Below are 16,388 nucleotides of genomic sequence, written 5' to 3' on the forward strand. Positions count from 1 at the left end.
TTGACATTTCTGTTAACTGTCAGACTAGTTGTTTTCCCCATGGCACACTGCAATTAATTTATTTTGCTATGTAATGAAAGTTGAATTTGGAGCACGTTGGGAATGATTGAAATCGATTTTACTGGAAAACGGCACATCCTAGTGAAATTTAACAAGAGGACCTTTTTTATGTTAAATACTTCAAATTTCAATATTTTCGAGTCAGGAACTAGAAAAAATTGACTACAAAAAAGATATGATTAAATTTGTCCCTGGGTCCTGCATTTTCTCACGCCCCTGTAGCAAATTTTGAAATGTATTTTATGAGACTTATTAAGCACGTCAAGGTTAATATCTCACCAAAATTTCGTGACTTAATGTCGAGCCGTTTGGATGTTACGCATTAAAAACTGTTTCCGAGGATACCCCTTTAGAAGAGCGTAGCTCCCTTAGGAGCAGCCACTGACAAAAATTGTACTAAAGTTTTCGTCATTTTTCGACTTGTTTTACAAGCTCAGAAATTTTGAATACTTATTTCAGTTACACCTTGTATATCTCCCTTGTGCAGAAAGTTATGGCCCTGTATTCATTTAAAGTGAAACTTTTATAGTGATGTCAAATTTAAGATTTTTTTAATTAAGCAAAGAAAAATATGTAGTGTTGTTATGAGAGAGACTAAAAATAATAATTAATAAATTACATAGTAACAGTTCATTTTAAATTACATTAAACAGGATGTTACGTCTGAGTAGAAAAATTACTTTACTTACTCGAGAAAAAAATGCCTTTTTTATTTACGGGCTTACGCCACTTGTCGCTAATGCACTCTACATTTTTATTTCTTGCTATAAAATACATTTTATTTTTTAAAACTCTTTTGAAAAATTATGTGTTACGCCAATCAGTATATTAAAAACTAACGTTACCAAGAAATTTTCAAATTTGTTTTGAAAATTTTGAGTATTATAAGATTATCGTAAGGATCTTAAACAGGAGATAAAAAACAAATAGATCAATTACTTAAATTTGCAAAACTGTCATTAACATTAAAATAGGTTAATCATCTGTTAAAATTTTAATGGAGAGTTTTTCGATATTCCTTAAAACGAATAGATGCTACTAGAATATTGATACAACATTAGCCATCCAATTTATTAGATTATAGATCACGAAGCGGGGGTATCTAACTTCAATTTTGAATGAGTGTACTTTATTATATGGAATTTATAGCGATCGTTCTTCTTTCATTGTGGTTTTAAAACGTTTAAAATCCAAGTTTAATTTTACAGTTTTGATACAACTGTTATGTATTTGAAACTATTATGTTTTGAAGTTTGTGAGCTTGAGGATTTTTTATTTGAATGAAAACTACATGTTAAAATTAACAGTTTAGGTTGTATCACTACTTTGTTAGATACCAGAGTCTGTTCTTTTTACATAATTTAAAGTCTTGTTTTTTCTCATTGTCTCAAAATGATATGAAATAATAATTTAATTAAATAGATGTATATCTAATTCAAATAATAAATTAACACCTGTCTCAATATTTTAAAAATTAACGAGACTGAGATATCACCATTCTTTTTCAATTTGCCATTCGTTTAATGTATCTGTTACTTTAATATGTTCTCCTGTAGTGTAGATACTAACAAGTTACTATATTGGTATTTTCCACTGTCTGTGTTAGTTTCGTCATTTACTGTTGTATTCTCTTCAAATTCCGTTGTTTCTACATTTAATTCAAGTTCAAAAGATAGTGGAATATCTAGAACCTATTCCCAGATATAAATTTTCTATATACGTGGTGAACGATAAGGAAAAAAACAGCGTTGATAAAAATCATGATTTAAAAAAAAAGTAAAAAATCACGAATTTAAAAAAATGAAATTATGATTTTTTGATTTTGTTTTTTTACATAAACATCCCAATAATTAACATTAGCAATGTATATTATATTATTAACAGATATATATTTTTTGTATCTCTCTGTAATTGTAAAATAAGCTAAAATATACTTGAAAATTCGCCTGTCTTTATAATCTGCCGCGCAACGCGCAACAAGCGAGATTAAAGATTAAATAATTTTTTAACATGTCCTCTAACAAAAGTTGAAGGAAGGTTTGATTCATTCTAAAATTCGAAATCGTTTAGGAAGCGAAAAATCAGATAAATTAGTTTTTTTGTACAAACTTTACAATAATCACAGCCCCACAAAAAAAAGTATCGGATCTGGTATTCAGACCCATGTAGTTGCATATATTTTTTTCCGTTGAATCCGAATCTGCCTGCCCAACGGGTCTGAGTTTTCGGGAAAATTCAAAAAACAGGTCAAAATTCACAATAAACGTCATTTACGATCGACGAAAGTTATAAAAATCAAATTATTCTACCAGCTCACTAGACGTATGATTTTGCACTCGTTTAGTTCCAATTTATCATCATAGAGTCAGACAAGCTGGACCAATTTCATTCAAAAACAGAAAATAGATCAAAATGCTTAAAAACTCCATTTTCCTGAACTTTTGACTTATATGTGTAACCTTTTCTTCTTTATATTTGAATTTTTTCAGTGTAATTTGTATCTAGCTTTTAAATAAACTGTAATTTTTATTTTAATTTTCTGAAGTTTGATTTACTTAGATTATTGGCTTTACACAACTTGATTTAAATCAAATTAATTTAAATTGTCGCAACCCTGGAAAAAACATATTTTTTTACCTAACACATGAACCAATAAGATATTTTTTACATTTTAAATATCAACAAGTATTGTTTATTTGTTAATAAAACAAATGTATAACATAAAAATTACCGTTTTCGAATGTTAGGTTATTACTATTTAGTATTTTTAATATCGTTAACGTTTTCGCTATGTTTTATAAATGAATATGAGTTTTTAGTATTATGTTCAATTAATGATTCAGTTTGTAGTACGCATACCTAGTGACTTATTGCTTTTCAAAGAGTAGTATGGCACCTACCTATTTAAAATGCCAGTACGGCTAAAAAAACACTCATTCGTCCATTGTTAATAAAATTGGGAGCCGCTGCACTTTGATTTTGAAACCAATTGCAAAAATCAAGACGACCGGGGAAATCTGCTGTTTCGCTTCAACGTTCGAACGTTTTGCAGCTGCCGGCGCGTTCCCTGTCATAAAATGTGTTCTGAAGATGGGCGCCAAATTAACGGGAGTTTAGGCATAATTTGCTTATTTTTTAAAAGGTCATGAAATTTTTTTTTCGATTTTCTGTCTTTATTACGCCTTCCGAATACGTGGTTAAAATTAATGACATGACTGAATCTCCTTGGATGTTATATTTAGACATAAGAATTTTAACCACAACTTCTTGCTAAAACAAAATAATTGGTTAAATAAACCTTTGTTCTAAAATGCCCCCTTGCAAAGATACAGGGTGTTAAAGTTCATAAAAAATAGTATTTTCTTAATATGTCCAGAAAGGCTTAACAGATTGTTTTACCAGCAGAATAATGAGTCAATGAAGTGCAACCACTACTACGGGAAGTAAAAAAAAATGTTGCACCACTGACTAATAAAATTGGGCAACTTTTTGCTGTACTTTCTTTTAAGTAAAGGCTCTGTCCTACTGAAAAACTGAACACGTAGGCACCAACATAATTCTTAGCTTGTAAACCGATACGGCTTTAAGGGATTGATTCCATTAGGAAAACTACAAATTAACTTTCTTCCGCCACCCCCGCAGAGATTTCTCGTACGCGAGGCATCGTAAACCTACTGAAATTTTCATTAATTGAACGGAAATTCAAGACGTTAATGGACAAGCAGCTAGTTTGCTGCTCCGCTCCTACCTCTAACTTTTTAAGATTAATTTATTTTAACCGACAGGTATGCAACGTTCAGCTTTCTTGAAAGTTTCCGGCAAGATTGATGGACGGGTGCAGCCGAATATTATACGTTCTTTGAATAAAAACACAAAAAGTTGGTCTGCAAGCGGGGAATTCTATACCTCGCCGAGGAAACGTTTTGATATGAGTAAATAGGAAAAGTTGGGTAATTGGTGGAAGGCTAGAAAATCAAAAACTACTTCCAGAGAATCTAGAGAATGCTTTTCGCATTTTGCATAAACAGCGTTTCTTACATATTTTTTGATTGTGAACCTTTTTCAGCGAAAAAATCGAAGAGATATGTGCTATAAAATTTACTTAGGTACTGGGTATTTTGCCAACAGTGAAAAAATTAAAAAAATTATAATGAACTAAACCTTTGCGCCAAAAGAATCTGTCAAGGGTTATTTTTATGAAAATAGTTTTGCCAAACTAAAATTCTCTCACTGAAAAAAAAGCAGACAAATACAAAAGTGCAGCAGAGGAATATTTTGCGAAGAAGCTCGTATATATACCGGGTGATTCAGTTTGGTATTCGCGGCCCTGTATCTCTTTTATTTTAACAAATAGCTCTAACAAACCCTATATATTTTTAAACCGCAGCTCAAACTCTATATCAAATGACATTATTAAATCGTCTCCATGGCAACATATGTCAAAATTCCTATAGTCAACTCTTTTTGTTCAAATAGCACACTATATATTTTTTATCAATTCTGGAATATATATTTTTTTTCTGCGTTCAGCTATGTAAGTAAGTCTATAGTTTCATTAGAAATATTGCCAGAGAAACAGCAAAAAAGATGAAGCTTTAGCTTCGTAGCTTTATTCTGAAAAATGATAGCCAGCTGCGGAAACAAGTTACTATGTTTTTTAAAGTAACATATTTTATTTACACTCACTAACACATTCTAGTGTTTCTTCATTTAATCTCCGACATTCTACTCTTATTCTGTTTTTAAGGTCGTCAATATCATTTAAAGGCGAAGGTAAACTTTTTTAAGTATGGCAAAAGAAAGAAATCTATAGGAGTGATATCCGGAGATCTAGCAGGCCATTTAACATCTTTATCGAATGTTCTTCATCTCTTGCCCTTTTGGGTTTACAAACGCTTCTTTTCTTTTGAAAACTTCCATCTACCGCCAAATTCTTGGCTAACTTTTCGAAAATTTTAGCTGATGGAAGTTGTCTCTGATAAATAATACCTGGCAGCTTTAGCGTTCTTTCGGCACTCTCCATAAATTAAAAACATATCTAGTTTTTCTTGGTTACAGTAAGTATTCATGTTATTATTAGTTATAGAATCTATAACTATATATGTAGATAGAGTAGGTAGGTACAAAATGTCAATTATTTTGACAAACCGTTATTTAGAAACATCATAATTCAGTTGTTTCCGCAGCTGGCTATCATTTTTCAGAGTAAAGCTACTGAAAGGAAGGTTCATCTTTTTTGCTGTTTTTCTAACAATATTTGTAATGATACTATAGACTTCCTTATATAGCTGAACGCAGAAAAAAATATCTTCCAGAATTGATAAAAAAATATACCTATAGTATGTCATTTGAACAAAAACAGTTGACTATAGCAATTTTGACATATATGTTACCCTGGAGACGATCTAATAATGCCATTTGATAAGAGTTTGAGCGGCGATTTAAAAATATCTATAGGGTTTGTTATAGCTATTTGTTAAAGTAAAAAAGATACGAGGCCACGAATATCAAGCTGAATCACCCGGTATATATTTTTTTTCATTATTTTTCATTACAGTAATTAATTAATAAATTGATAGTATTTGTAAAAAACGTTGTATATAAATAAAACAATAAAACTTTACCACATTTTTGAAATGGTTTGGAAAGTTCACTGCACACTTGTAATATTTACTACAATGGTGTGGAGATAATAATTGAAATGCAGCAAACATTTTGCTACATTCAATTGATGTTTTTTTACTTAAACTGTAGTTGATGGTTACCGATAGTGTGAGAGCTTCTAGTTTATATTTCAGAAATATTTATATATTACAAAAAACTTATCCGGTATTAATACCTTTTTACAAAATACAGAAAAAGAAACATCAGCACCTGGTTGAACAAACTAAACGAGCTTATTATCAAAATAAAATTATTTTCTCAGACAATAGATCAATTTCTACTTGGAAGGTTGTATCTGAACTTAGTAATAAAAATAAAGAAATCACTATTGACTATTGACTATAGAGAACCTGGGATGGTGGCATCACTATTCAATGATTTTTTTTGTAAATGCACCACAAAAGATTATTAGAGAAGTACGATAAATAATTCCAGTTTTATTTCTTTGAAGGAAAACAACAATTCTCTTTATTTAAACCCCTACAATGCTGATGAAATTCTTAAATTATTGACAATAAAATTAAAAAATAAAAACTCATCTGGTGCTGATGATGTACCAATGTCCTTAATAAAACGTGTTATTGGTTGCATAATACAACCAATTACCTACCTTGTTAACTTATCCTTCGAATGTGGTACCTTTCCAGATGTTTTAAAATCTGGGAAAATTGTTCCTATTTTCAAGGGAGGAAATTCCTCTTGTATAGAGAATTATAGACCTGCTACTCAGCCTGTTGTCTTTTCTAAAATATTTGAATATCGTTTTTTAAACCGATTAATAACCTTTCTAGAAAAATTTAACATTATCTCAGTTAATCAACACGGTTTTTGCAAAGGAAGATCAACGAGTACCGCTATGCATTCATTTTTGGAATGCGTCTACCATTTTCTTGACGTTGGTGAGTATCCAGTGGGTATCTTCTGTGATCTAAGTAAAGCTTTTGATTGTGTTGACCAGAAAAAATTAATGTCTAAATTGTACGCATATGGTATTCGAGGCTTAGCTCTGGGTCAGGTAAAAACTTTTCTTGAAAATAGGGCTCAATATGTTTCTATTAATAATAATAACTCTGAGTCACACCAAGTAAAACAAGGTGTCCCACAGGGCTCTGTTCTAGGTCCGGTGCTTTATCTATTGTATGTGAATGAGATAGATTCTCTCTCGAGTAGTACGCATTTTACAATATATGCTGATGACACCTCCCTTATTACATCTGCATTACAAGCTGACTGTAATAGTTTATTAAGTAATTTGACAGAGTGGTTCTACCAAAATTCTCTGTACATCAATATAAACAAAACCAAAATTTTGAGATTTCACGGTGCTCAAAAAATTTGTAATACCCTTAATTTTACACTAAACAATGTTTGTTTTTCTTCCAATAATGAAACGGTTAAATTTTTATGTCTCAATATTGATAAAAACTTAAATTGGAAAACTCATTGTGAAATACTGGTGAGTAAGCTATCTTCTTTTGCATACCTCTTTCGTAATTTAAGGACAGTACTTGATCCGGAACAGCTTGTGTGTGTATATTACGCTCAAGTTTATTCTCGACTTAGATATGGTCTTTGTTTTTGGGAAAGTTCTACACTTTCCTCACAAGTTTCCATTGCCCAGAAAAGAATAATGAGATGTATGGTTGGGGTCACAAGTACTTATTCGTGTAGAAATATTTTTAAGAGCCTTAATATTTCAACTTTACCGTGTTTGTTTGTCTTTGAGTTGTGTTTGTATGTTTTCCAAAATAGAAATAAATTTACATTAAATAGTTCTGTTCATCAGTGTAATACAAGGCAAAGTAAATACTTTCATGTTCCATTTACTAGAAAAAAAGTAATTTTAAACTCTCCTAATTATTTAGGATTAAAAATGTATAATAAACTGCCTGACGAAATAAAAACGATTAATAATGTATTTTTATATAAGGGTGCATTAAAAGCGTATTTACTTGATAAGTGTTATTATTCTGTATCAGAATTTTTAACAGGTGTATCTTAGTGTGTAAGTGTTTATGACAATTCCTATACATGTAATATGTCGAACGGAAATAAATTATTATTATTATTATTATTATAATGTCTCGTATTTGCCTTTCACGATGATCATTCGAAATTGTTCCAAAGCTTCCTAAATGGCACTTTCGTAAACTGTTAATAACTTTCGTCTACTTATAATAACCAAGGTAAAATATGTATTATTATAATTTTTACAGTTTCCCTTTTTTATATTAATATTGACACATTCATATATTTCGTAAATTAATCATTTTCACCTATAAATTCCCTGGCATAGATGACTAATCACCTACACGATAACAATATATCATCACCTCGCTCGCATAACCAAACCGTAAGTATTACGTAAACTATGCAGGCAAATGTAACGCGAAACAGAGCAGTTTGCGACTGAAAACATTTAGAAATATTTTTTCTCAATGAACACCTGAAGGATACTTGAAAGAATGTATATTTATACCACCTGGTTTACTGAACGTCTAATTAATCGCCTACTTACGTGAATAAACAATCTATCCATCTCCATTATAAACATTTTCAGAGTAGAAGATAAGCAATCCGGCCATATTAATTGTCCCAGCCTAAATATAAAGCTGTTGGCGTTTCTCGAATTAGACGCGCTGTTTCTGTTATGTGCTATTTCAGAAAATCGGCAACAAATTACAAATTCTCGAAGATGAAGAGAGCGATGATAAAATGAACATTATAGACACCTCGTAACCTCACGGAAATAAACAAAACCTTCATTGAAAAAAATTTACAGTTGCCACACATTTTTCTGATAATTTAATGTAGTTGTCCTGTAATTTTACACCTAGGACTGCTGTGATTGTACAAATTCTCGAAACACAAGTAAGCGATGATAAAATAAATATTATATGCATCTTAAAACGTCACAGAAATAAACAGTACAATCAACCAACGAAAAATATTACAGTTGTACATTTTATTCTGAAAATTTAATGTAATTTTACACTTATGACTGCTGAATTTGTACATTTCTTTGCATAATCCACGATCTCGACAGTAACTGTCTTTTTGGAGGTGTAAATAGACATGGTGTTCCTAAATATCATGTACAAGGAAGGGAATTAGTTCTATGGCTTATTTTATGACTAAAAATTGATATAAACATTCGTTACCGATCTACTAGGCGAGCGGTTCACCCCTAAAAAGATGCTTCTAAATGAAGGTAACTGACTAAATTTTTAAAACAAAAACCTACAGCATGAAACTTTTTTTATTTTATAAATTGTATTTTTCTGATAATTTACATATTTTTTTTATATTTTTCGGCGTGGTCAGTTGTAATAAACAAAAGAGTTGTAAAAAAAATTACTCGCCGAATGGATTTGAAGTTTTTTTTTGTAAAATGGACCAGAATCCCTTTTGTCCTTTGACAGAAATTCGAAAAATGCTTCGTTTCCGAGATATTTACAATTTAATGTGAAAAAGTAACGAAATCGACAAACTTTCGGAATTTTTTTCTCAAAAACTACTTAACAGAGTTTAATTCTAAAAAAGCATAATAATCTGCAGATCTTCTACTTTAAGATATATTTTTTTTGGTATAGGTCAATTATTTTATTGAAGGTCTAAAGTGAGTAAAAAAAAAACAGTCTACAAATAGTGTAATTGTAACTCTTGATCCATTGACACATGGACGGAAAATTTAAAATGGTCGTTTGGATTTTAATTATTTCGAAGGAGAAACTGCGTTAGATATGCTTCAAAAATATTTTTGTTCATGTAGTGGAAAATTATAACTGTTTGTCATCGAATCTGGAATGCTGTGCAGTCTGTGCGTGCTCAGATGAATGTCAGAATGTTCCATCCGAAATTGATGATGAAACGTTTATTTCAACTTAAGAACTTGTCGAAAATAACGAAAAACTTATTATTTAAAAATTAAATAAAAAAGAAATTAATATACTTTTATTGCTCTTAATATTTTTGTAAAATAAAAATAAAATAATTATCCTATACAATAAATTATCCAATAATTTTTTTATTTTTCGAGACGGCTAGGTCAATTATTATTATTATTAGGTTAATTTTATGATTTAAAAAGCTTATTTAGTTTAGTTTTGGTATAACTTTCAAGTCAATTTTAGCCAATTATAAAACCAAAAATCGAATATTTAAATTTTACTAGTGTAGATATGTATCGTAGTTGATGACTGTCAACAGAGTTTTTTGACGTTTTGATGATTCTGTAGAATTATTAATTTCATATCCATAATATTATTGTGCGTTTACTTAATATCGCCTAATACATAATTTGCTGTTGTGAGACAAAAATTGAGAGACGACGAGACGACGAGGAAGGTGTAAAGACGAATACTCCTTCTCGAAAAATTGTTACTACTGTTATTCACATGAAGCTGTGTATTGTATTGTTAATTAAAACCCTAGACAAACATTAAAAAGCCTACACTAGTTACCTGCAAAAACCTTACTATGGCTACAAAACCAAACAAAATGATCTTTTGAACATTTGTACGGTTAACATATAGTCCGGTCAATCTAGACATTTAAAGATACATAAATTTACAACAAGCTGAAAATGAGTAAAGTTGTCTAAAACATAATTAAAAATAACATATTAAAATTCCTCATCGTTCCGGTACTAGGAAAAAAAAATACTCGAGGTCAAAGGTCAAAAAATGGGGTTTTCGCGATTTTCAGCTAAACGGTAAGTTTTATCATAAAATTACCTCTGACAAAAATTGTAGATCATAAAATTATCTATAAAAAATGTATCAATACTTTTTTCCTAAGAGCCACCGTTTCTGAGATATAACGATTCAAAAAGTGTAGTAAAAGTTGTAATCGTCATAATGCACACGTTTCCACGCCACCTATGAGGTAGTGTACTTAGCGCGTTTTTTTAACGTGGTTTCCCCAATAGGCCTATTCTGAATTGGTTCTAATGTATTGTCGACCAACTTCCAACCCCAGTCTTTTGGGTCTAGCTGATAACCAAACCACGCTTGAATTTGGTAATATACCCGAAAAAGATGGTGATGAACAGTAACTGAGGTTGGAGGAAGACAAGCTAATTGCACTTATTTTTTATTTCAAGTGTTTTTAACTAAACATGCATATCGATACTTATCTAAGCAGGTAGTTTTTTAGGAACTCCATAGAAAGAAGAAAGCGAATTCCGTTGGTGATAACTTCTTGTGGAGTTGAATTACTGTTTTTAAAAACTTTAGCACATTGAACTAAATCTTGTTTTTCAAACATTTTAAAAACTGTTGTTTTACCTCTCCTGTAAAATGCAGATGTCGTATCACAGCCAGTTATTGCGTGTTGTCTCAAGGTTACACTGGCGTATAAATTAAGGGGTTGGGTTTCATTTTACCTAACATTCTCATAGTTATATGTTTTATATGTTAAGTGTAAGTTACAATCACCGATGGAAAAATATTTTTACTTATATTACAGCTTCAGAGATGTATATACGTGGCGTACTTACGCATATTATGTCGATTACAACTTTTACAACTTTTTGAATCGTTATATCTCAGAAACGGTGGCTCTTAGGAAAAAAAAGTATTGATACATTTTTTATAGATAATTTTATGGTCTACAATTTTTGTCCGAAGTAATTTTATGATAAAACTTACCGTTTAGCTGAATATCGCGAAAAAAACCATTTTTTGGACCAAAGGTCCTCGAGTAAATTTTTTTCCTAGTACCGGAACGATGAGGAATTTTAATGTTATTTTTAATTATGTTTTAAACAATTACTCACTTTCAGCTTGTTGTAAATTTATGTACCTTCACTCTTATTTTTTGGTATAATTTGACCTGACTAATATATCGATTTAATTTAATGTTTATTGCAAATATAATCTAATCCAAGATATTGTAAAAAGAAAATTTTAATTTGAAGTGTTATCATAATTTTCTTTAAAATACTTTTTTTACTCGCTTTAGACCTTCAATAAAATGATTGACACATACCAAAAAATATATATCGTAAAGTAGAAAATCTGCCGAATATTATGCTTTTTTTAGAATTAAAATAATTTTTTTTATTAAAAGTTTCATGCTGTAGGTTTTTGTTTTAAAAATTTAGTCGGTTACCTTCATTTAGAAGCATCTTTTTAGGGGGTGAACCGCTCGCCTATACAGGGTGATGAAATTTCAAGATTTGTTTAGTTTTTTCTCTATAGCTCCTGCAGTTCTTGAGATATTTAGCTCAAATTTGGAATATGGATTACGCTGTAAGGCTTACATCATTGGGCATGCCAAATTGTTGTGAGTGTCTACAGGGTGATATTTTTTCGAGGGTCATGCCCTCTTTTCTTCTCTTGAACTTTTGTACGGTGCGTCGCTGGTAGATTCTAAAATAAAACCGAATTTTCTGTTTTGTTGAGATCCTTTTATTCCTTTTTGATCCCTTATGTTTTTTTCGAATCTGCGACCGTTATCGAGAAAAAATAAACAACGATTTTGTGTAATTCGTTAGATGAAATGGAAATTCTTAAAATGGTCCAGTAGGCTCTGGCTTTATTTGGTTAAAAAAAAACTTAAAAATTCTTGAAATTACAAAACCCTGTATCGGTAACGAAGCTTTTGCGGACCTATATTTATATGAATCTTTAGTCATGAAATAAGCCAAAGAATTACCCAATTCTTTATTTCGAATTTCACAATTTTACAATAAAATTATATCTTTCTGGTTAATTGCAATGTTACCTACTACATTAGTCTTTGCTTATATAGAAGATGTAACATTTCAAGAGTTTTCGCACTGAATAAATACCTTAAATTAAACATACAGAAACGTTTATTTTCTACTTGTCGGATGATGAGTATATTAGATAATTTCAAAGTAGTTCAATTTACTTAAGTCTGCATAAATTTCATTAAACGGTTCTGTGAAAATGGGTTAATCGTCCGTTGAGGCTGAAAATTTAATGGAGAGTTTGTCGATACTCCTTAAACGAAGAGATACTAGAATATTGATACAGCATTAGCCATCTAGTTTACTAGATTATAGATTCGCGAAGCGGGCTGTTTTTAAATTCTATTTTTATCGACTACTTACTTAATTATATGGAATTTACTTCGATCGTCCTTTACTGTTAAAACGTTTAAAATGCAGTTTGCTTTGTTCAAAATATCTGAAATATGTGTTTTTCATTTTCGTATATCGTTGTAAAGAACAAGTCACACTGAAAAATTTAATTTGAAAAGGCATATTGTAATTTTGCCCAAAATGTCGTGCAAATATCAAACTATATTTAGGTGCGATATACATGGTGTAAATAAATAAGTGAGAAAAAATTCAGGGGGTTCCCTGTCGAAAAATAAGGTGGGTGTTCCAATAAAAAATATCCCCTGTGAAGATATAACAGTTTGAATAGGGTGCCAAAAAAGTAGTTTTAATTTTTTTCTGAAATACCAAAACAGTGACAGAAATGAAATTAAATAGACGTTTTCTGGTATCGAGAAGGTACTAGTAAACAATTTGTTGATTTTCCCCTTGTAAGGGATAGAAAAAGTTACCCCTATGACTTGTTTCATACGTAACATTTTTCTTATTACTACCTTACCATTTAAAAATTTATTTCAGATAGCTTGTTTCATTATAAACAAAAATTGTCTTTTTTTGTAAAATTAACGCTTTCTGAGTAAAAAAAAATATTTAAAATCAATTACAGGACATGACTGGCATAGAATAGAAATTTTATCGAACTGTAATAATTTATCTAGTGGCGGTTGTCACGTTGATATTTTGTAATAGCAACTTAATTGTTATAATTCAATAATTGTATTAAATATGTGAAAAAACAAACTATTATAAATTATTAAAAATTAATAGAAATTAGAAATAGAATATTAAATGTTGAATGTTAAAGGAAGTAATGATAAACGAAAAAAATATCTAGAGTAACTGTTGACTTTTTAAAAATTGGTGAAAATTTATGCGCTCATTGCTCTTTAGTTGCGCAGACACCGAAAAAATATGAAAATTCACACAATAACAGAATAATACCTAAAATGGAGTCAGACACAATAATTTAAAAAATCTATTTTTCTCAGTGTATAAAAACTATATCAAACGATCTTTTAATTGAAACCTAGGCTTTGAGCTAAAAAATCACACTTGAATACAAGGTGTTCCACCTAAGAGGGATTCTTTTGTAACTGTGCAATTGACTGTGTTAGAAACCTGCAGTTTTAATAATCTTACGAGCTGATAAACTTTTTTTTTCAAATGGAATGACTCATATTAATTGTCATGGGTGAATGCAAAATTGAATGCCCTTTCAACTGATAGCAAGTTGTCCATATTTATCTTTCCAGAAAATTAAGTTTTTTTTCTAAAGTCCGACATAGTGGCTATGTAACAGCGTCAAGAAGGCACTTTTCTCTCACATTTTATCAGGTCTGGCACTGACAGTGTCAATATTTACTGGCATGATTAAAAAGTGGTTTGACAAACAAAAGTAAACCACTAACAACAAATAAACCAAAACGCAAAACGAAACAAACTGAAACTCGGAACACAACAAGGAGAAGAAAACTTAGACTGCTGATTTACATCAATTGCTCGAATTGTCCTTCATTTTGATTAATACACAAACGAATTCGGTTTTTAAAAGACTGTATTGTGAGGTGGAGCACCACCATGTTGCATTTACGTTCTTCGAAGTGTAGTTAAAGGAATGTCGCCTAACAAATCTTCTAGAGTGTTTGTTAAATAGTTTAAATAAACTGCTCCAGTTAGATGCTGGTCAAAAAAGAATGGTCCAATGACATGGGTTCCCAAAATTGCTCCCCACATGCTTTTGAGTTGTCCGGAATTAGTGAGGATTTACTGTGTCATAATAATGGCAATTATGACTATTAACGAAACCATTTTTATGAAACGTAGCCTCATCGCAGAACATGACCTGTTTAAAAAAATCATCATCTTGACTTAACATCCCAAGTGCTCACTGACAAAGCTCCAGTCTCCGCTGAAAGTCTACTTTTAGTAACTCTTAATGTAATTGGATGCGATAAGGGTGTTCTGTGCTGTGTTTTTGTAAAATCCTATGTATCGAGGTTGTATCGTACTAATACAATTGCCAGGCTTTCTTGATGTTGTTACATAGCTACTTTTTCGGAATTTAGAAAAGAACCTGGTTTTTCTGGAAAACTGTTAGAGATAAGTATGGACAACCTTATATCAGTCGAGAAGGTATTCACCTATGACAATTACTATGGGTCACTCTATTTGAAAAAAAAAGTTACGTCGTAAGATTATTAAATGTAGGTCTCAGTATTTTCGAGTCTAAATAACGTACTCGTTTTGCTCACAGATGACAAGACAGAGTAATTTATGCCAAAACGAACTGTGAAAACTGCAGGTTTCTAACTCTTACAGTTTAGACGCTATCTAGCCTCATTTAGAGAGCTGAAATCGTGATTTTTTTAAAAAAACAATTGATTATCTCGAAAACGGTAAGTTTTAAACACCATATACATTTAATAACCTAATATTAACCAAGGAATTAAAAAGCGCAGTAATATACAGGGTGTTCCATTTAAAATAACAAAGTTATGTAAGGCCCACGCGAAATGGAACACCCTGTAAAGCTAAAAATATTTTCTTTACATGGCCCACCTGATTCCAGGCAACTTTTATTAAAACCATTTTTTTAATAAATACAGTTAAAGAGTTACTGAAGAATCCCTCTTATGTGGAACACCCTGTATATACAAAAAAAGGTATTATGTACAACTACTTACCGGTATATCGACCTAGCATGACAAAATTTCATTAAAGGAGAGTGGTAAATAATTATTTATAAATATAGTGTTAAAATTAAGTGCCTGAAACTGTCAAAGTTGAAAGCCACTCTCTAGCGCTAGGTATTAATTATAATTACTCCTCATTGCTTAATCGATACGGTACTATATATCGCCTTAATTTGTCTCCTTTACTTTAATAACCTTTATTAAGTTATTTATCAAAGATTAAGCGAGACGGCAAGGTTCGGGAAACAGTCGCGGAACACAAAGGAGGGAATGGAGGATAACTATTATTTTATTAAGCGTACACGAACTAATATTTCATCATGTCGACGTACAGGAACAACGTAATACCAAGTACCCAACTGGTATATACAGAGTAGTCCCGGAAACTTGACCAGGGGAGAGAACAAGTAATTTTTTGCAAAAAGTTTCATACAAGTTTCATACAGGAAGTAACATATGAGGTTGTTTGATTGAACGTACACCAGTGGTTTGTCTAATTATAGTCTGTTTGGAAATGAAAGAGAGTAATAAAACCCCGAGATAAGAACCGGCCATGGGCGTGCTAATATTTCGTTTCAGGTAATTATCGGGTAACACTAATGCTAACAGGTAATGGGTGTACATTAGTATATTTTACTGGATACATCATAGGGCAGGAGCCAGTGTATTGTGACAGATCAATCCAGTCTTAGAGCTGAATATACGAAGACGTGCTAGTGCAGTAGAGTAAAATTCGACTTGTGTTTAGTGACTATTGTGCCAGTGGATATAATATTGTTTGGGTAAAATGTCGAGCTTATCAGATTACGTACCTGCTAAACGCGTGAAAAGATGTGCGCTGTCTCAGAATGAGAAGATTATTATATTAAATGTATTTAATG

General features: G+C 31.1%; 1 protein-coding gene across 1 annotated transcript in view; it reads right to left on the reverse strand.

Moving 5' to 3' along the window:
* The window catches only part of LOC108911055 (protein sidekick), a 118,702-nt gene that overhangs the window by 101,319 nt on the left and 995 nt on the right, over nucleotides 1-16,388 (reverse strand). The gene's annotated exons all lie outside the window — the stretch shown is intronic.

The sequence above is a fragment of the Anoplophora glabripennis genome, unplaced genomic scaffold (assembly GCF_000390285.2).
Source record: "Anoplophora glabripennis isolate ALB-LARVAE unplaced genomic scaffold, Agla_2.0 scaffold437, whole genome shotgun sequence".
Taxonomy (NCBI): domain Eukaryota; kingdom Metazoa; phylum Arthropoda; class Insecta; order Coleoptera; family Cerambycidae; genus Anoplophora; species Anoplophora glabripennis.